This window comes from Triturus cristatus, chromosome 6 (assembly GCF_964204655.1).
Source record: "Triturus cristatus chromosome 6, aTriCri1.1, whole genome shotgun sequence".
Classification (NCBI taxonomy): Eukaryota; Metazoa; Chordata; class Amphibia; order Caudata; family Salamandridae; genus Triturus; species Triturus cristatus.
Window position 1 is genome coordinate 723,293,945 of NC_140589.1, and position 21,104 is coordinate 723,315,048.

At 47.4% G+C, this 21,104-nt stretch overlaps 1 protein-coding gene across 1 annotated transcript in view; it reads left to right on the forward strand.

The window, feature by feature from the left end:
- The window catches only part of RTN4IP1 (reticulon 4 interacting protein 1), a 270,285-nt gene that overhangs the window by 157,794 nt on the left and 91,387 nt on the right, over positions 1-21,104 (forward strand). The window lies entirely within an intron of this gene.

The following is a 21,104-nucleotide window of genomic DNA, read 5'->3' on the forward strand; positions in this document are numbered from 1 at the left end:
GCATACGGGGGTGGCGAACTCAACAAATGTGACATCAAGGGATCTTTCTCCTTTACTTCTAACTTATTCTGCTTAGAATATGGCAAAGCTGGGTAACATTTGTCAATCCCTAACTTACGCTGCCTGTGCAATTGCTCATTCATTTGCTCCTCTTCATTGTCTTTAAATTGTACAGCTGCTTGCATCACTGTCATACCTTTCTCTCTCTTATTCTTTTTCGCTAACTTAATTTCCTTTTGTTTGGCTTCTTTTCGCCATAAGCGGAAAGAGTCAAACATCGCCGGCCGGGCTTTCTTCTTAAACAATTTAATTTCCAGATTATCTAAAATATCGGTATCAAAACTACCATTTTGGGGCCATTTTAAAACACCATCTTTCCTGGTGTAGTGGATCCACACTTAGTTATATGCAATGGGGCCTACGCCATGTTTCACATAGAGCTCATAAGTTGGAGTTCCAACCGGAGGAACCGGACATGATTCCTCTAGCTGGAAATCTTTTCCACAACCCAAACAGAATAATCTACCAAATAGTCCAGAACCAGGCATCTTCGCTCACTAGTCTAGATCCAAACGTCAAAGGATTATCGATTACGATAGCCTCGTGAATACACGAGTCCTCTGGTTTTGGCGTTTGCAAACTCCAAAGTACCAATTCAAATGATCCCGAAGGATACCAAAACAAATGGGAGACGCTCCACTTATACTTAACTGAATATTGCTGATCGATGGCGTCACCAGAAGACTCTCTCGATTGTTTCGCTCTCTCAAAACTCGTCAAGGGTCCAAAACAGGTCGATTAATCAGGGCAGCAGTCCTTCGTAGCCGTCGGGACGCGGAGAACCTCGCAGAAAAGACTTTCGGACCACGTCGACATACAGGGGTCGATAAAGTGGCGGCCTTCCTCCAGAATTTCCACACGAAGCTCCTCACGAACCTCTGGCTTGGACTGGTACCGCTGAAATCGCCCCATGTTGGGCGCCAAACTGAAGTACTGGGTATTTTAGACCCAGCGGTGCAGGGGCACACACCCTATGACTTCTGGGTTTCACCCTGTTCCGGACCTACAGAAACACAGAGTCTTCTGGGTGAAGTCAAAGAATCGTTTATTGGCTGCAGACCAATGACAGGTATCCTAGAAGTACAACAGCGTGTATGTTCTCAGGAGACTGCTGAAAATCATAGGAACGGACTTCTCCTTAAGTACAAAATATCATGCTCCAGGCACACATTCCTTGGTTTACGATATGGCCATTATAAGTATACATTACAAACGAAAAAGCAGAGTCATGATGACCATCCCACATTCCAGTTCGGCCAGCCCACAATGATTTACACAGTAAGGTTCAGATCCCACGTTTGATGTAAAGAGACCCCCCAATAAACATGAGCATCTCCTGTTTTGGGAAACAAGTCATAAAGTAGGAACAAGCAGGTGTGGAAGAGATTAGCCGGGGGATTGTGTAGAATGAAAGGGTTTTATGACGGGTCAAGCCCTGATGCTAATCACAGGTGGACGGAGGAAGGGGAGCTCGTGAGACCGGTTTGACCCAGGGCAGCAGAGCCAGCTGCCCAGGTCACAGAGAAGTCAGAGGGAAAGCCCATGTACTGTGAGGCCCGTATTTACTCCATTATAGCCTATGTGAGGGCAATGACAAGATGGCCACTGCTTCCAAAATGGAACCCGCGTAGTGGAGCAGAATAACGTGTACACAGTGCATTCATAGCTAGAACGGTATATAAAGCACTCGTACATGCCGCATTTACCATTTGCGGTTCGCTAATACCAAGATAGACAGGGGTAGGGCCCTGTCCCCTACGCGGTCCCGAATATTAAAGTACGACAACCCCAGACCATTTAAAGCGAAGCGGCTGCAATGATGGCTAACCTGAGTGCAAATTCACAGATGTAGGTTACTCTCCCAGGCAGGTTCACATCTAGGGATTCACAACTACGATCGCCGAGTAGTATGGCTACCCTGTTTTTCATGAATATGAATGACGCAGGTTGCAGCAACTCTTTATGCTTAACAGTTTTGTCCATTAAGGGCCGGCTTTTGGGATGGGCAGGCCCAGGGCGGCAATCGTCAGAGGGACAATAAAACCTGTCAGGGTAAAGGTCCTGCAAACAGCAATGCCCCTCTACCTTGAATCCAGTCATTAAGTTTAAAGTGCTTTCAATGGTGTTTTAAGTAGCTCCAGTCGCTGTTTAGGTCTCGCCTGACCCAGCGCATGCGCTGGTCTGGCGTGACTTATTGAGAGGGCTCCAAAAAGTGCTGCCAGGCCAGCCTAGAGCTACAGTGCATGAGCGCGGGCGCGCGCGCTGCGCTTTACCGCGATTACTTTCACTTTCGCTGCCGCTTTGATGTTTGATCGTGATCACTTCCACTTTCGCAGCCACTTGGCATAGCCAATAGGTCTCTCTTTTGGGACCTTAGAAGTATTTAGTTATGCAACTGTTGCATGGCTAAACACTTATAGACCTATTGGCTGTGCCAATGCTTGTTTTAGTATGTTATCAGCAGGGCCGGCTCTAGGGCTGCGCGACCGGTGCCACCTCGCCAGGTGCTGGCTTCCTGGGGGCGCCGTGTTTGCAAGTTTATGTTTTTGAAGCACCTGCTGCAGCGTTTCTTCCCCCCCCCCCCCCCCCCCCCCCCCCTCCGGCAATTACCAGGCCTCACAAAAATGTTAAGATAACTTGTGTGATTAATTATCTTCCTGGAGAGAGATCAGCGTTTTGTATAGTTGAGGTTTTGACTTAGATGAAGTTAGTGCAGAGGGTTAATATGCCTGCTGCAAAGAACGTGTACCAAGTAGATTACAGAGTGCATATAATGTAAACAGATCAGCAGGTTACTGCTTTTAAAAGAGACATCCTTTTGTTACTTGCAATTTATAACTTAAATTCCTAATATTCAAGAGTGAACTATTAACTTTCATCATCGAACTGCATACACACGGCAAAGTATACATTAGAACATTGATTAATGTTGCATAAAGGGTTAATTTGGCTAGCAATCCATTCTTATTATTAAAGAAAACTCCCAACTATGTTGTTTCTTTTTCAACTCTGAGTTTGTGCTTCTCCACACCAAGCACTCTTAAACTTTACTGCCTACTAGTATGGTTGGCATGTGACTCCTACACTTTTAGTCCTTTGGCTTATGTAGTATTTCCTACACACTGATTTACACACGTATGATTGATTGTCTGTGTGTAATGTGTGTGTGATGCAAAGTGCTCGGACACCCTACACTGGTATGGGTGGCGCTATATAACTAATTCAATGCATATGAGAGATAGTGGTTATGGAGACTTGGTCACTGTTAAAGGGGGCTAGTCGCACAGGGCGCCAGCAGCGCTAAAGCCGGCCCTGGCTATCAGCCCCTACCTTGCCGTCCCATCTACCTCTCAGCTCCCACTGGCCCATTTCAACACCCCTCCGCTCCCAGAGAAACAACTTGGAACCAGTCTGCCAGATCATGCTCATGTGTAGATTTGTGTTGTTTAGCCAGCCAGGGCCTGGCCTGTGAAAAGCGGCCGCTGTCTCATTGTAATTACCAGCAGTAGCGAGGGTGGCGCATTTCTTTCCGCCCAGGGAGCTATTGGAGCAAGGACCAACTCTGTGTCCATCACTGGTATTGTACATCTGAGGCTTTAAAGCTCTGTGTGGCTTGGTAGTGCAACACTGTGCACTCTCCCCATGGGTCTGGGTCTTCTCCTACCTGAATAATATTTATTCCACGGAACACACCGCAGAAGCAGCATTCTGTTTATGTGGTATACATGCTCCAGCTGGGACATGATGCTTTCTTTTGAGCTTTCCTTGGCGACAGTTTAAATCACGAACTTATATTTAACGCAAAACTCATATGAGGCGGGTGGCACGATTGTAGGCTGCAGAAACACCTTAACTTTTATGCAACACTTTAGTGAGCCAGAACCCACGGCGCTGGTGGCCAGCGGCGAGCCTGGGGCATGAACTGAAATCCAACATGCTTTGCCAGGACCAGCGACTGAATTATTCACCGCGCACGATGCCTAATAAATAGTAATAGACATACGAGAAGGGTTGTGTTTCTGGACTTTCTCCTAGGGTGTTCCTAAAGAATGCCTGCAGAGCAAAACATCACTTTCTTTCCTTGACAATTCAACCGCTTGCACGCTTTATACAAGGGAGTTATTGCCACCTAATGGTCAAAACAGGGAAGCACAACTCTAAAGCGACGCATAGTTAGTTGCCTCTGTTTTAATTTCTTTTGAGCGTGAAAGTAAGTGCAGAGTGGCCTGTCAAATAGTCCATCTCCCACTCCCCCCTTTCGCTGCTCGTTTATGTTAATGGCTTCTTAGAGAATTTGAAACATGGGTTTTTGTCAGCTTTTCAAGGGCTGCATTACACATGTTTGTACCTCTTTGTCCCGCACATATATATATTCCTGGCGACTCTGCTGGCGCGTTTACTGCCTCCAGCTATTTTTCTCGGGTTAAGAGATCTTGACTAGCCCATTTATGAATGCACAGAGATTACGGATACAGCACTCCTATTTCTTTGCCGAAAAATACTGAAAATATGTTGGGCATGGGTTGTAGAAGGCAAAGGCCATAGAACTGATTGAACCTGAACTGTTTGAAGTGATGGGAACCTAGGAACCAGTATGAGCTGGGGAATGTAGAGGGCAGGACAAATAGACACGCGCCACAATGCTCACAAACGCACTATTTCAATCTCAGTTTATTTATTTCATGTTCGATTAATTAGAATCATTACATGTGGGTGACCGGGTTTAGGCGGTTACCCATAAGTGCAAATTAGCGACAGTTGTTTAGCAACAAGTGGTCACGTGAGTGTATATATACATTTTTGTGTTTAAAAAGAATACGTCGCCATATAGAAAAAAACAAAGATTGTAAAAAGATAAAATTACAAAACTGAGTCTGCGAGATATTGCAAGCAGGTACATTATGGTGCGTCTTTAGTGCTGAGAGAACGTGCAAGGGAGGTGCAAAATGTTTCCTTTCCTGAAGTACCACAGTTACCGTTCGTTTTCTGCCCGCCGAGCTGTGGTGTATAAGTCCGGATCGTGCTCTCGACTAACTTGGTGTCTTGTTTCCGCTAAGGGTTCTATTTCCGTTCTCGGGGTCAGTTAGACGCGACTTAGGTGTTCTTCCCCTGGAGTTTGGCTGTTCTTTTCCTTATTCTAAGGTCGACGCACTACTGAGCCTACGTCGTCTTCTCTGGCTGTCAGATTCCTTCTGACAGTGGTGTGTTTTGGACACCGAGGCGGTAGTCCATTACTCCACATTCATTTTGAATTTTTTAGTCGCAGTTTTGGTTTTCTTATTGATCTGTGACACTTTGTCACTACTACCGAGCCAACGTGACTTAGCCTTCTTATTGCATTTCTGACGTCACACCAAGCCGTTTCATCGTCGGCTACAAAACAGGGGGATTGAACAACACCATACCTTCTGATTACCCTACACTCTGTTCGCTCCAGGAGTGTACCCAGAACATTACCGAAAGCACCCTGGAATATGGACTTTGGCCCTACTGAAGGAGTGAACCAAGACCCCAGTCATTCTCTTTTCATAGATTCATAATATATGTTCTGCACGTACATTTCGCTCAATTGCACAAGTGTCATCTGTAGGCACGAGCAGCAGATCCTGGTGTGTAAAATCATGCCCTGCAGTCAACCCCTGCAGATAGAGTGTGCATCCACAAAAAACCTGCAAGATAATCTTAAGCTTAGGGTTATTGATTACATTTACCCCTGCAGATAGAGTGTGCATCCACAAAAAAACCTGCAAATGGGTCTTAAGCTTAGGGTTATCGGAGAGTGTGGGCAAGGTTGTGGTCACCCTCACTTTCTGTACGTAGTCAACCTTTTCAAGGGTATTTAAATACCCAATTCGTGCCCTGCAGTCATTTATCTCTGCAGGCAAAGTGTGCAACCACAAAACAACTGCAAGTGGGTCTGAAGCTTAGTGTTATCAGAGACATTTACCCCTGCAGATAGAGTGTGCATCCACAAATAGAGTGTGCATCCACGAAAAAACTGCAAGTGGGTCTGAAGCTTAGTGTTATCAGAGACATTTATCCCTGCAGATAGAGTGTGCATCCACAAAAAAACCTGCAAGTGGGACTTAAGCTTAGGGTTATCGGAGAGTGTGGGCAAAGTAGTGGTCACCCTCACTTTCTGTACTTAGTCAACATTTGCGAGGGTTTTTAAATTCCTAGTTCATGCTCAGCAGTCATTTATCCCTGCAGATAAAGTGTGCAACCACCAAAAACCTGTAAGGGTATTTACATACTCAATTTGTACACATTACAATGAACGCTAAGAAGCTCCGGAGTATTTGTTGTAAAATAGCTCCCAACACCTTCATATTGTATAGATTGTAGACGGGAATGGTGTTTCTCCAATTATCATACAGAAAGCATCTTGATTTTATTAAATACAACGGAGCCTGACATGCATAGACCTGTTATTGCTTCGTGTTGGAAATGGCCCTTATTGCAGGGTTATCCCCAAACTTTTTGCTTCTTCCTCCTTTGTTTTTCCTGACCCGTGGTTGTTGGCTATAGAACTCTGGGCACTTTACCACTGCTGATCAGTGCTAAAGTGCATATGCTCTCTGTATAAATTGTTACTATGATTGGTTATCCATGATTGGCAGATTTGGTTCATCAGTAGGTCCCTAGTAAAGTGCACTGAGTGTGCCAGGGCTGGTGATTCAAATGCTACTAGTGGGCCTGCAGCACTGATTGTGCCACCCACATGAGTAGCCCTAAAATGGTGTCTCAGGCCTGCCACCACAGTGCCTGTGTGCAGTTGCTAACTGCCATGCTGACTGGGCAAGTGCACCCACTTGCCAGTCCCTAAACCTTCCCTTTTCTGCATATTAGTCACCCCTATTGTTGGCCCAAGGGCAGGGTGCATTTTAAGTATAAGGTCGGACAAGCCCTGATGTGTGTGGCATGTCCTAATAGTGAATTACAGCCATTTTCGTTTTTCACTATTGCAAGGCTACCTGTTCTCCATAGGCCAGAATGGGCAGTTTGATTATTACATCTTATAATCCTAAACTGACTCAGGGAACATGGTAGAAATTCAGGTTTAGTATGCCTGAACTGAGAATGATAAAATACATCTTTTAGTGAAGTTGGTTTTACCATTCTGTGTTTGTAAATATCACTTTTAGAAAGTAGGTATTTTCTTGTCTAACCATCCAAACCTGCCTTTGCTAAGCTGTGTATTCCTTGTCTGGAGTTTTGAGTGACAGGGGCTGAGGAATTCCAGGGGGCTGGAGAATTCCCGGAGACAGGGTGAGTCAGCACAGGGCTGAATAGAGAGATCTGCATCTAGATTGGAGGGAGGAGTTGCACCTGAGACCTGAATAGGACAGTGCCTGCCCCCCACAATGCTGGCTCCACCCCCTGTGGTGCGTCTGATGTCTCTGCCCTGCACTGTGAAAGGAGAGAAGGAATCATGTCAACAAAGTGCTCCAGGGCTGTGCTTTCCCTTCACAATGCTGGCTCCACCTCCTGTGGGGCGTCTGATGTTTCTGCCCTGCACTGTGAACGGAAAGAAGGAGCCATGTAAACAAAGGGCTCCAGAACTGGTTTGGACTGGGCAAAGGCCACTCTGCCCTCAGAGGACAAAGGAGTTTGGGGTATAAATATTGGGACCCTGACCCCAAGAAATTAGATCATCCTGGAATCAAGAAGGAACCTCTGCCAAGGAGAAAGCTGGAAGACTGAAGAGGAAGGACTGTCCTGCTGTGTGTTTGTGGGCTGAGCTGCAGCTGCTTTGCTGCCAAGGAGAGGGGAAGGACTTTGCTGTGTGCTGTGTCCCCTGGCTTGAAGGAATCTCCAAGGGCCTTAGTAGAGCTGGCCTCCTGTTAAGAAGTCCCATGAACAAAAGGACTTCACCCCCAACTTCCCCCTGAACTCTGCTGTGTGAGTTCTGCCCTTCCTAGAGTGCTTGATCCAATTGTGGGGCCTCTGGAAGTTGTGCCTGCTGTTGGGAAGCTGACCAAGAGAAAAGAAGTAAAAGATCTGCAACTTTTTCAAGCACCGCCGGCTTACCGAGAAAATTTCCATTGCCGCAAAGATCGTCGCAGCGCCTGTCGCCGCTGCAACGTCAACACCACGTTCATCTTCGGAGTGCATTGTCCCCGGAGCGGGAAGATTCCCGTTGCTGCGAGTATCGTCGCAGAGCCTGCCGCCGCTGAGTGAGATCGTCGCACCGCTCGTTGGCGGGTCGCATTTCGTCACTGCGAACATCGTCGCAGAGCCATCGAAGATCAGCGCACCGCTCGTTAGCGGGCCGTATTTCGTCGCATCGTGCCTTTGTGAGTAAATTTCTACCGGAGAAGCTATGCCTTGGAATCCATACAAGTATCGCTTCACTCCCCATACAGACTGGATTCATCGCACACGCCCGCTGCGTGCAGCGGGGTTGTCGCATCGCCTCCCCAGGGTCTCAGGACTGACGCTGTTGCTTGTTTTTCGACGCCTGAGCGCCGCAAGGAACTTATATCGCATCACCAGGTACTGTTGGCTAAAATCGACGCTAATGTGGATTATTTTGTCGCTAAGCTAAGAACTCTTTGGAAACCATATTCTTGAACTGTGTATGTTGGATTTTTGACATTTTGGTCTTGTGTTGTTTATATAAAAGTACTTTTATTTATCTACACTGGTGTGGAGTCCATTTGTGGTGTTTTCACTGTGTTACTGTGAGTGTTGGTACAAATACTTTACACATTGCCTTTGATAAGCCTGTCTGCTCGTGCCAAGCTACCAAGGGGGTGAGCAAGGGTTATCTAAAGAGTGTATCTCCCTTACCCTGACTAGAAGCAAGGGTCCCTATTTGGACAGTGGTACCTACCCCTGCCAACTAGAGACCCCCAGATCAAACACTTCCCCTAACAGACAGCCTTTGAAAGAACATTAAACACATCATGAACAAACATTCCAGTTTGTAATTTTCAAAACAGTATATAACTCCATATCACATAAGCATATTCCTCTTTTTAGGATACAATGAAATGTAAGATGCTCATTTGGCCTGATTGGAAAAAGTCCTTACTGCAAATAATAATCTGAAAGAAAGAAAAAAACAAGTGATGCGAATATCTCAGTGAAGTAAACGACCATTTCACTCTGTAAAGTGATATCAAGTCAATGATATAGTTAGATTATACAATTTGATGATAAATGAATTGGGTGTGGTGGGTGGGATAATGTTAGCCTCTGTTGTCTTTAATTAAATCAAGATTCTCTCTATATGCTAATTGGAGAATTGCCATTTCATTACAAGACCGGAAGCTACCATTATGTATGTTTAACCCTCTCCAGTGCCAGACTACTCACATGCTCCACCGGTTTTAGATACAATTTTGAAAAAGTCTAGGACTTGACCAGTCTGCCGCCTTTAGAATGTCTGAAAGTGTACCACCTGCCCAAAAGACTTTACTATCCATTGCACCCCTAGAGGAGTGGACCCCATAAGTCCTGAATCTTTTCGAAACACTCTGGACTCAGCTTCCAGTCACTGTTATCCCTCAAATTCCTTGAATTCCAATCTGCCCTCTAGTTCTGATGACCTGGGGTGAATTCTTCTTTCTAAAAAGTATTTTGTGTTCTCAACAAAAATAACAAATTTCCTTGGCTGGCACTGCTAGCTGTTTTGATCTTGCTCCCAATAAACGATTGATAAATGATATGGCTGTGAAGTTGTCCAACCGAATCAATACTACGCTGTTTGCTAAAAAAAAGTCTTGAAACTCATCAAAGCATTCAGACCTGCTATTGTCTTCAAACAGTTTATGTGTAAAGTTTGTTCCCTCCTTGACCATTTCCCTCCAGTTTCTTCATCCCCCAATCGTGCTCCCCAACCAAGGTTGCTGGAATCTGATTCTACAGTAAGTTCTGGAACATTTCTGAATATTGCCTTGCCGTTCCAGCTCTTAAGGTTGTTCAACCATCCCTCTAGGTCCTCTCGAGCTTCCTGGGACATCTGCATACCATAGACCTTTTCTCAAACCCAGGGATTTCAGTCTCTGAAGTGCCCTGTAATGGAGTGAACCCAGGGAAACGGCCTGAATGGAGGACAACAAGACTCCAACCATCCTTGCCAGATCCTGCAAAGTCACCACTTCTTTTGTTAGGACATGACCTACTTCTTTTTTTATTTTTGTCAATTTCTTCTAAGGGAGACACAACTGGGCCAGGTTCATATCTACCCAAAACCCCCAAAATTCCAAATTTTGTGTAGGAGTCATGATAGATTTTTCTACATTTAAGGTGAACCCTAAGGCCTCTAAAAGATCCCTTGTCCACCTCATATGTTTCAATAACTCCCCCTGATCTTTAGTCATTACTATTGCCCCTTTGTGTCTCATTTGGGTAACTTCCATATCTACCAGAACCACCTGATCTTGGTCTAAAGATAACTCCCTTGATCAAACCCTCTGGTAAGGAGTTTCCCAAAACTCTATCTTGAAACGTTTTACAGTTTGTAAAACTCCGGAGTCTTTTGTTATGACTAACCAATTCTGAAGGTTAAACATCAAACCTTCACCCTACCTTTGTATGTGAAGAACCAAGCAAAAAATTGAAGCTTACCTTGATCTCCTGCTCCTTAAGATCTACCCTTGTTCCCGTGGAGAGAGGGGTTCATCCTCTATGCAGGAAGAAACCCTTGTCGGAACAGTAGTTACTGCCGTAGCCCCGGACCTCTTGAGAGTAGTACTGGGACCTTTGTGACTCTCGGCTGACAGCCAGTCCCTTCCTGTCAGCCCTTTGAAAAACTCTTGCATTAAAGACGTGTCACATACTGGATTGGTCTCTGCTAAAAGCAGTGAACGTTGACACATACTTGCCCAAAGATTTAATAAAATTCTCGCCAAAAAGTAACCCATCCGGGTCACCTGGTGCATCTTTGATAGCTAGATCACCCAACTTAGGCTTCATCCTCATGATGATGGCCCTTCTCCTCTCTGCTATTAGCCTGGCATTGGCGTTTCCAAGTGAGCATAAAGCCTGCTGGCTCTAACCTTTCAGCAATTCCACCTCTATGGGCATGTCCTTATAGCTTGCCTCTTCAGCCATGTCTAAAATCCTGGCTAACGGACCCAGCACACCCAATAACTTATCCTGGCACTGCTCCAGGCCTTTCCTGATCTAAAGAGGGATTACATTAATTCGGGATCCAGATTAGGTGTAATTCCTGCTTTATTATCTTTCATTGGTCTTGAACATTTAGCCCTCATAAGGTTACTAGTCTCCTTGTCCAGAGACTTCGGTATCCAGTACTTAATAAAGGCAGTCACGTGGTCCATTGGACACCAGTCTGAGCCTCTGGGGTGTGTAATGAGGTTGGGATTATACATATCCACACCCGGTACGTCTTTAATAACCTTCAGGGCTGAAGGTTACCTCATGTCTTCATCGAGAAACAGTCTCCAGGGTCTCTTGTGGATCGAAAAAATATTCATCCATCTAATCTTGATTCTCCTGAAAAATGTTGGCAACAGTATGTGTACCGCTGGAATATTTACCATCTTTAGTGCCATGATTGCCATCCATTCTGATTGTCCAGCGACGGACACCCATCTCCAATGTCCCAACATGGTTGCTCATGCTTGATGTGCTGCTCTGGACACCACGGTCAGTTGCAGTGCTCAGGCTATACTGTCTCAAGTCTCTTATCAGGTTCTTTTAATTATGATAATGAGAAAAAGTCCCCATCAGTGGGAGAATTTTGGCAAAAACGGCCTCTACTAACTCTTTAAGTGAAGACCTGAGCTCTCTATCAAAGTATCTTTTGAATATATCCTCACTGAGGGCCGGGGGTGGGGGGGGGGCGCTGTGATACTGAATCATCTGCCATAGTTCCCAATGTAAATTCCCTTTCTTTGGAGTAAGAAAACTCCTCAAATGTGACAAAGCAGTTTTTTACTCTATTACTCCCCTAGCTACTACAGGCCTCTCTTCGCAACGCACTGTGTCCAAACGTCAACTGTTTCAACTTCGCATTGCCATAGTAACGCTCTGCTCCTGACTAACGCATTAGGGGGACAAGTATTGCCCAAATAAGCATGGCATCCAAATGTCGAGTCCTCTTTCCATTGCTACTGAGGACTCGGCAGTGCATACACAGGCAGTGCATACACAATCGTCGCTCCTTTAAACAAGCATTGGCAAAGCCAATAGGTCTCGCTTTTGGGACCTTATAAGTGTTTAGCCACGCAACAGTTGATGTTGTTGCACCAAGGATATTGTGCTGCATAACTAAATACTTAAAGGTCCCAAAAGCGAGACCTATTGGCTATGCCAATGCTTGTTCTGCTGATGGGGTCCTAGCTATTATTGTCACCTGCACCACACCTGCTGCTGCATGTTGATGATATATGTTTGCAACAAACATACCAAATGTTTGAGTCAAGTTTACAGTTGTTTATGAGGTAGAGATGAACAAAGTGATATTGGAAATTTGGCAAACTATTTTGGGGTATATGAACATTTCTACCCTGCTTACAGCACTTTCTTCAAGTTTCTACCTCAAGATTTCTTGTTTTTTTGACATCGCGTTACTATCATTAAGAGAAAGACCTACGGAAACGGAGTGGTCTCAGGTCATATGCGACGCCTTCAGTCAGTCCTGGTTTTCATCCTACAGCACTTCGGTTTTAAGACCATACCGGAGTAGAAGAATGGAAACGACATGTCCCAGGATGCTGGGCGGCGGAAGCTAAATAGCCAGGATTGGATTGGCGAAGGTGTGACACGTGACTTGACAGCTAAGCTTTAAGTACTGTCGACCGAAACGTGTGGGGATTTGGATGTCAGTTGTTTGTAGGGACCTGGGAGAAACACATAGTGGTAGAGCCAGGAAAATATGGAGAGAGTATAATACAGTTCGAGGCATGTGGGCTGCTGAATTCATATCTGTGCATAGATCGCCGCCTAGTGTTGGGTCCGGATGTTTGCACGTTGTTGTCCTGGAAGAGTCTTCGAAGTATCCTGGGATAGGTGACTCCTCCCCTGGACTACAGTGCGCATGGGCATCCTCTCCATCCTCAGATTGTTTTTTTCCGCCATTGGGTTCGGATGTGCTTATCTTGACTCAAGTTAGGAAAAACTTTTTCCAGGCCAAAAGGCCTTTAGTTCGCGTCGGTACTGTTCTCGATCGGTATCGATAGTATCTTTGTTAGTTTACTAACTTTCAGAACCAGCTTTTTCGCATTTTGACCGTCCATCGATTCAACATCGACGATGGAATCGAGGACACCATTCAAGCGGTGTCCGGTATGCAATGCGAAATATCCCCACATCGACGTCCATCCGGTGTGCAACAAATGCCTTTCACCGGACCACGACGAATCTACATGCATGGCCTGTGCCCGATTTCGATCCAAGAAGACTCTCCGGAATCGGCGAGCGGCGAGACTCGAGGCGCAGCAAGCAGCACCGGCCCCGGCCGACATCTTCAGCGCCGAGACCGAAGATGTCGAAGAAGTGCAGAACCTACCCTCCAGTCCAGCTTCCGAACATGACTCCGGATCGGAAGACGTCGACGAAACACTCTTTCGCAGAGATGAAGACGACACCGAGGTAGGAGACTACAATGAGGCCTTAGGGGCCGAAGAGAGTAGCTCCGGTGACGAGCAAGGCCTACCCGTTCAGACTGAGGACAGCCCAGTGCAACAGTCTATGGCTCCGGTTGATGGATCGCCCTCGGGCCTTACCCAAGACCTATCCCGCAGTTCTTCGGCCCCGCCCTCGGGCCCGGCCTCGGACATTCAGCGGCATCCATTAATGCCCAAACCGGCTGGTTTCCCTTCTTCGAAACCGAAACCAAAAGCTGTATTGGTTCAATTGAAACCAAAACCGAAAGTGGCGCTGGTCGGATCGAGGCCCTCCACACCTTCGACGCCAGCAAAACACGTCGGCACCGAGCGCACCAAACGAGATTTCGGTGCCGAACTTGAAGCGGCCGACGTCGGAGTCTGCATACGGAAGAAGACCTTCGGTGCCACAAAACCTGCTCGGCTCCCGGCACCGACGCAATCGACTCCGACCCCGAAGGTCAAACTGCCTGCTGCGTCTCCCACCGCTTCGACGGCACCACCAAAGCCGCATTCATCGAAGACGTCGACGGCCATTTCCGCCCCTCGACTCGATGACACACCGGCGGCGAAAAAGTCCACGGCCGCCTCTGCGGAACCGGTCGGCGCAAAAGAATCGAGGGCGCTCCAGGTGCTACCCATTGCTGCGCAACGCAACAAAACCAAAACGGTCCTCCAGGACACGTCGGGCTCCGAGCCCATAAAAGCTCCAGCAGCCTCCTCGGCACCAGCCAACATTACTTTTGGCCTGCCACCATCCACGGCCCCGAAAATGTTCCAAATCAGGACACGGGTCACCCACACCACGATCACGCCTGCCGAACGCCCTGCGGAGACGTCTCCATCGCACCTCATCGACGCCGACACCGGCAGGATGATTATCCACAAAAGGAGAATAACTTCGGAGCCAGCTTTGGACTCCTTCCGGATCCCACTTAAGAGAAAGCTGCCTGTGGCTTCGGAACCAGTTCTTTATGAACCTTTCCACTCACCCTACCAGGATCCACAATCCTTCTCTCCCACACACTCCGACACGGATGCGTTGGAGGACTACATGGGTGACCAAGTCCCCTACCCCGGAGACATGGACCCTGAAGGCCAACAGGACCCTGATCAAGCATGGGATGACCCTGTAGACCCAGGTGCACCTATGGATGCACAGGACCCGCAACTCTATGGAGCAAAAACATCTCCCACAGAGGACACTGCAGCGTTCAACGCCCTAATTGAACGTGCTGCGGCCAATCATGGGGTGCGACTTCACTCTGACACCGTCGAGGACGACTTTCTTATGGATACTTTTGCATCCTCAGAAAGGAATGTAAAGACTCTGCCCATGTTGGAGGGGGTCCTCAAACCAGCCAAGGACATCTTCAAGGAACCCACCAGGGCAAGAGTGATAAACCCCAGGATCGACAAGAAATACAGATCAGCGCCTGGGGACCCTACTTACATTAGAGGCCAATTACCTCTAGATTCCATTGTCGTTGCGAATGCTCGCAAGAGGGCACACTCGCAAACAACAGGTGACGCTCCTCCCCCGGACAAAGAGTCCAAGGTGTTAGAGACCTCTGGCAAACGGGTTGCCGCCCAGGCAGCTAACATATGGCGCATTGCCAATACTCAAGCGCTCCTCGCTCGCTACGATAGAGCGCACTACGACACATTAGAGCAACTACTCCAACATCTCCCTGACCAATACAAAGAAGGTGCAGAGATCCTCATCAGGGAGGGACAGCTCCTCACAAACGCATCCATCAAGTGTGCGCTGGATGCCGCAGACACAGCTGCCAGGGCCATAAACACTAGCGTCATGCTGCGGCGACATGCCTGGTTGCGAATCTCCGGATTCAAACCTGAGGTGCAAAATAACATACTCAACCAGCCTGTCAACCCCGACTATTTATTCGGGCCGGAGGTTGACACCACCCTAGAGAAAATAAAAAAGGACACGGACACTGCAAAGTCCATGGGGGCTCTCCAGACTCAGTCCTTTCGGAGCGGCTCCTTTCGTCGCACCAGAAATAGAGGAGCAGGTAGAGGACAGGGGTCACAGCAAACCTACAACAAGGGCAATACACAGACCACCTACGATAAAAACACTCGGGGTGGATATCGTGGCTCCAGTACAAAGGGCAGAGGACGCGGCTACGGCAACACCAGGTCCTCCCCCAAGAACAAGCAGTGACGCCCTCTCCCTTCCTCCCGACCACATAACACCTGTCGGGGGAAGGCTACAAAGGTTCCTGTCCACGTGGAACTCCATCACCACGGACAGGTGGGTCAAAGATATTGTCAAATACGGTTACTGTCTAGAACTAACCTCCACTCCACCCACAATACCTCCAAAAAACCGTCCTATGTCCTCAGAGCACTTAACGCTCTTACAGCAGGAAGTGCAAAGTATGCTTCTAAAAGGCGCAATAGAGGTCGTACCCGTCCACGAGCAAGGTACGGGGGTGTACTCCCTGTACTTTTTAATACCCAAAAAGGACGGGTCACTCAGACCTATATTAGACCTGAGACCCCTAAACAGATACATTCTTTCCGAGCATTTTCACATGCTCACTCTACAGCAAGTCCTCCCGCTGCTCAAGCAGGGAGACTTTCTGGCCACACTGGACCTCAAGGAAGCGTATTTCCACATACCCATTCACCCCTCACACAAGAAATACCTCAGGTTCACTGTTCAAGGGCAGCACTACCAATTCAGAGTCCTTCCCTTCGGCGTGACAACAGCACCCAGGGTGTTTACAAAGTGCCTAGCTACTGTGGCGGCACATCTACGGAGGCAGCACATACACGTCTACCCTTACCTGGACGACTGGCTCGTTCAAGCGAAGTCAGCCCAGCAATGTGCCAGCCACATGTCCCGCACCATTCACCTCCTTCACAGTCTGGGGTTCTCACTAAATTACCCAAAATCCCATCTACAGCCCGCACACGTACAACAGTACCTAGGCGCGACTATAGACACTCTGGCGGCCACAGCTCAGCCAAATTTAGTGAGAATCAACAGCATGCAAATGCTGATTTCCAAGTTCAAACCACAACACTCCCTTCCCGCGCGAGTGTTCATGCAGTTGATAGGCATGATGGCCTCCTGCATCTTCATAGTCCCACACGCAAGACTACATATGCGCCCGCTTCAGGAGTGCTTAGCATGTCAGTGGAATCAGGCTCAAGGACAGTTGAAAGACCTAGTGTTGGTGAGCGGTCGGGCATACAACTCTCTGCATTGGTGGAATCCACAAAACCTTTGCAAGGGCCGACCGTTCCAAGAGCCTGTCCCACAGATAATACTGACGGCGGACGCGTCTCTCCAGGGATGGGGAGCTCATGTACTCCATTACACAGTGCAGGGACTATGGACACAACAACAAAAGAAGATGCACATCAACCTTCTAGAGCTGATGGCAATCTTCCTCGCTATGAAAGCATTCAAAGTACACTTGTGCAACAAAGTCGTGTTGATCCGGACGGACAACATGACTGCCATGTACTACATACAGAAGCAGGGAGGAACACACTCTCCACAGTTGTCTCATCTGGCTCAGAGCATGTGGAAGTGGGCCATTCAGAGGAACATGTTCCTCATGGCGGAACACCTCCCCGGCAAGGACAACCAGATGGCGGATCTGCTCAGCAGACACAGCCACCAGATGCACGAGTGGGAGTTACACCCATCAGTACTCCAGCCGTACTTCCAGCAGTGGGGTCATCCAGAGATAGACCTATTCGCCACAAGCGAAAACGCAAAATGCCAAAGCTTTGCCGCCAGGTTCCCACATCCGCAGTCGCAGGGCAATGCGATATGGATGAACTGGTCCGGCAGATTTGCGTACGCTTTTCCCCCAGCACCACTGATACCGCTGGTGGCACGCAAGCTCAGACAACACTCACTGACACTCGTCCTGGTTGCTCCAACGTGGGCACGCCAGCCGTGGTACACCACCTTTCTCGAACTTTCCGTGGTGCCGCATCAAAGGCTGCGGGTCAAACCCGAGCATTTGACGCAGAACCATGGAGAGATTCAGCACCCAGATCCGCAACAGCTGAACCTGGCAATCTGGCTCCTGAAGTCCTAGAGTTTGGCTACCTAAACCTGCCACCTGACTGTATGGACATCATTAAGGAGGCCAGGAGACCCACTACCAGAGCTTGCTATGCAGCAAAATGGAAGAGGTTTGTCATTTATTGCAATAATAATGACATTAACCCGCTAGACGCATCCATCCAAAACATTATTTGTTACCTATTACACCTATACCGATGCAATCTGGCGTACACCTCTATACGTGTCCATTTGACCGCAATATCAGCCTATCTGCAAACCAGGCAGCGCCTTTCTCTATTCAGAGTGCCTGCCATCAAAGCATTCTTGGAAGGACTCAAACGAGTCATTCCACCTAGCCACCCACCAGCCCCAATGTGGAACCTCAACTTGGTCCTCACACGCCTGATGGGTCCACCCTTTGAACCTCTGCACTCATGCGAGATTCAATTCCTTACCTGGAAAGTAGCTTTCCTAGTAGCGATCACTTCTTTACGAAGAGTTAGTGAACTCCAGGCACTAACCGTCCAAGAGCCATTTATACAGGTTCACGCCAACAGGGTCGTACTACGTACCAACCCCAAATTCATGCCCAAGGTGGTATCGCAGTTCCACATGAATCAAACTATTGAACTGCCTGTTTTCTTCCAAAACCCACAAACTGTCGCAGAGAGGGCACTCCATACACTAGATGTAAAAAGGGCCCTCATGTATTATATCGACAGGACCAAACACTTTAGGAAAACAAAACAACTTTTCGTTGCCTTTGCCCCACACCACAAAGGTAACGCTATCTCCAAAGCAGGTATAGCCAGATGGATCGTTAAATGTATTCAAATTTGCTATCAAAAGGCTAAACGCACATTAACGATTCCCCCACGAGCCCACTCAACACGTAAGTTAGGGGCCTCCATGGCTTTTCTAGGAAACATTCCCCTGCATGACATATGTAGAGCAGCCACCTGGTCCACTACACACACATTTACCAAACACTATTGTGTAGATGTGCAATCAAAACAGCAGGCAGCTGTAGGACAGGCTGTTCTCAAGACTCTTTTTCAGACCGCTGCAGCTGGCACTGGTAGCCGCCGCTAATAGAGGGCACTGCTATGTATTCTATGCACAGATATGAATTCAGCAGCCCACATGCCTCGAACTGAATATGCTACTTACCAGTATGCATCTGTTCTTGGCATGTAGGGCTGCTGACATTCATATCGCCCTCCCTCCTCCCCGGCGCCTGTCGCAGCTGCAGCTCTCAGAATTACTGTAAGCATGGTCATCACTTTCTGTATCTACTCCATCACTGCCACAATGGCGAAAAACAATCTGAGGATGGAGAGGATGCCCATGCGCACTGTAGTCCAGGGGAGGAGTCACCTATCCCAGGATACTTCGAAGACTCTTCCAGGACAACAACGTGCAAACATCCGGACCCAACACTAGGCGGCGATCTATGCACAGATATGAATGTCAGCAGCCCTACATGCCAAGAACAGATGCATACTGGTAAGTAGCATATTCACTTCTTATTGTGGGAGTAAATGTTTATCCTTATTGTGGGAGTATATGCAACTCTTTATGGTGGGGATAAAAACACTCATTTATTGTGGGAACAAATACACCGCTTTATCGTTGGAATAAGTGTATATATATCCTTATTCTGGGATTATACACTAGCCTTATCGCAGGAATAAATACATGTCTTTATTGTAGGAATAAATGTATGTCCTTATTCTGGTAGTAGATACAAGCCTTATTGCGGGAATAAACACGTCTTTGTAGTAGGAATAAACGCTTTCCCTCAATAAACACATTTATTGGGTGGCAAACTACTGTCCTACATAGAATCCAAAAATGCACTTCCAGTACCACTCCAAACTCTAAGAAATGTATTGTAGCAAGATCTTAAAGTGATACCCCGCAGCACTTGGAACCCCAAAGACGGAGGCACTCGGTAAAAACTAAAGAAATAAACATTTTATAATTCACAAAAAAACAGAGACGTCACCCATCCATACACCTATGACACTGCAAAGATCTCACAAGATGTAATTCGTTTTACTTTCACACATGCCTCCCCATATCAACTAAACACTGATCAGATGCCACAAATAAGGGCTTGTAAATACCCCCACAATTACGGTATTGCTTTGGGGTGAGCACACGCTGCCGAGGCATTGTAACATGGAATAAACGTGTTTTGCTTCAGATGGCGGTCATATTAATTTCAAATACATGCAAAAAATGTCACCTTTCCGGAAAAGCACTTTATAGTTTCTGGCTGGCTTGACCCTGGGGTGAACTATCTTCCTAATATATGGCGTCAGTTCACCAAAGTGCAGAGAGGGGGTGGGCGGGATGTCTGCCTCTCCGATCGGCAGCCGTCTGCCCTTTCTGTTCCTGCTGCTGTCGCCATGACTGCTGAGAACAAAGGGCGCAAGGGCAGTGCCAGCCAGGGGTACCCAAGAGCAAGCCAAGGGTAACAGCTACCACTAATTGACACCCATGCCCCTGGTATCTGACTGGAGGAGGCTGGCACACGCTGCCCAGGAGCCTGGCACGAGGCCGCGCTCCATTTCGCCAGCCTGGTTTTAATCTCTTAATACCAAAGTGGATTACAGCGGATTAACTCTAATGAAAGTATTTTTTCGCTTTTCAAGGCTCGCCTTTAATCAGTAGGGCCTTGGCACTGCCAGGCAGCGCGTCTGCTTGCTACTGTAACAACCACGCCTCGACTGGGTTTTCTATGCTTTATTTAGTAAGGGTATTTATAGCGCTGAGCCCTCGGGCATCGGAGCACTGTACGCACGTGGACCTCAATTTAAAGAAATGCCAGATGTAGTGAAAGTGAAACTAAACACCCTTCGACCAATGATGACATTATAAGGATGGCCCCAATGCCACCCGTAATTCCTTTTTGGCTGTCTGTTCATGAGCTCCCCCAAGACAAGGGATGGCAAAGACACTGGCACGGGTATTAAAAGACAAGCCGTAGTTATTACCAAGACTGCCCCTTATTGACAAACAGGTACCTAATAATACAGAAAAACACAGTATTGACAAAAAATCAGGTGTTCCATCAATTGCCTTTAAAATAAACCTTTGGTGTTGGGGTGTCCAAAATTGGTGCAGTAGGGTTGGATCAATGCCAGATTATCAGAATAACCACTGACTTTGTCAAGGATTTACATTTTGGGTTCATTGCATGTAAATACACTTTATGTCGAGAGAGCCAGGAAAATATGGAGAACTTGATCCTCCACAAACGTTTTTACAGGTGAAAGGAGAAACACTTATTCCGTGGACAACAAGCGACACAGCAGAATGTAGTGAGGCGTGAATGAGGGCTGAGACAGCCGGACAGCCGGACCATGGAGCTCTTCACAGAAGGGGAAGTGAATGTTTAA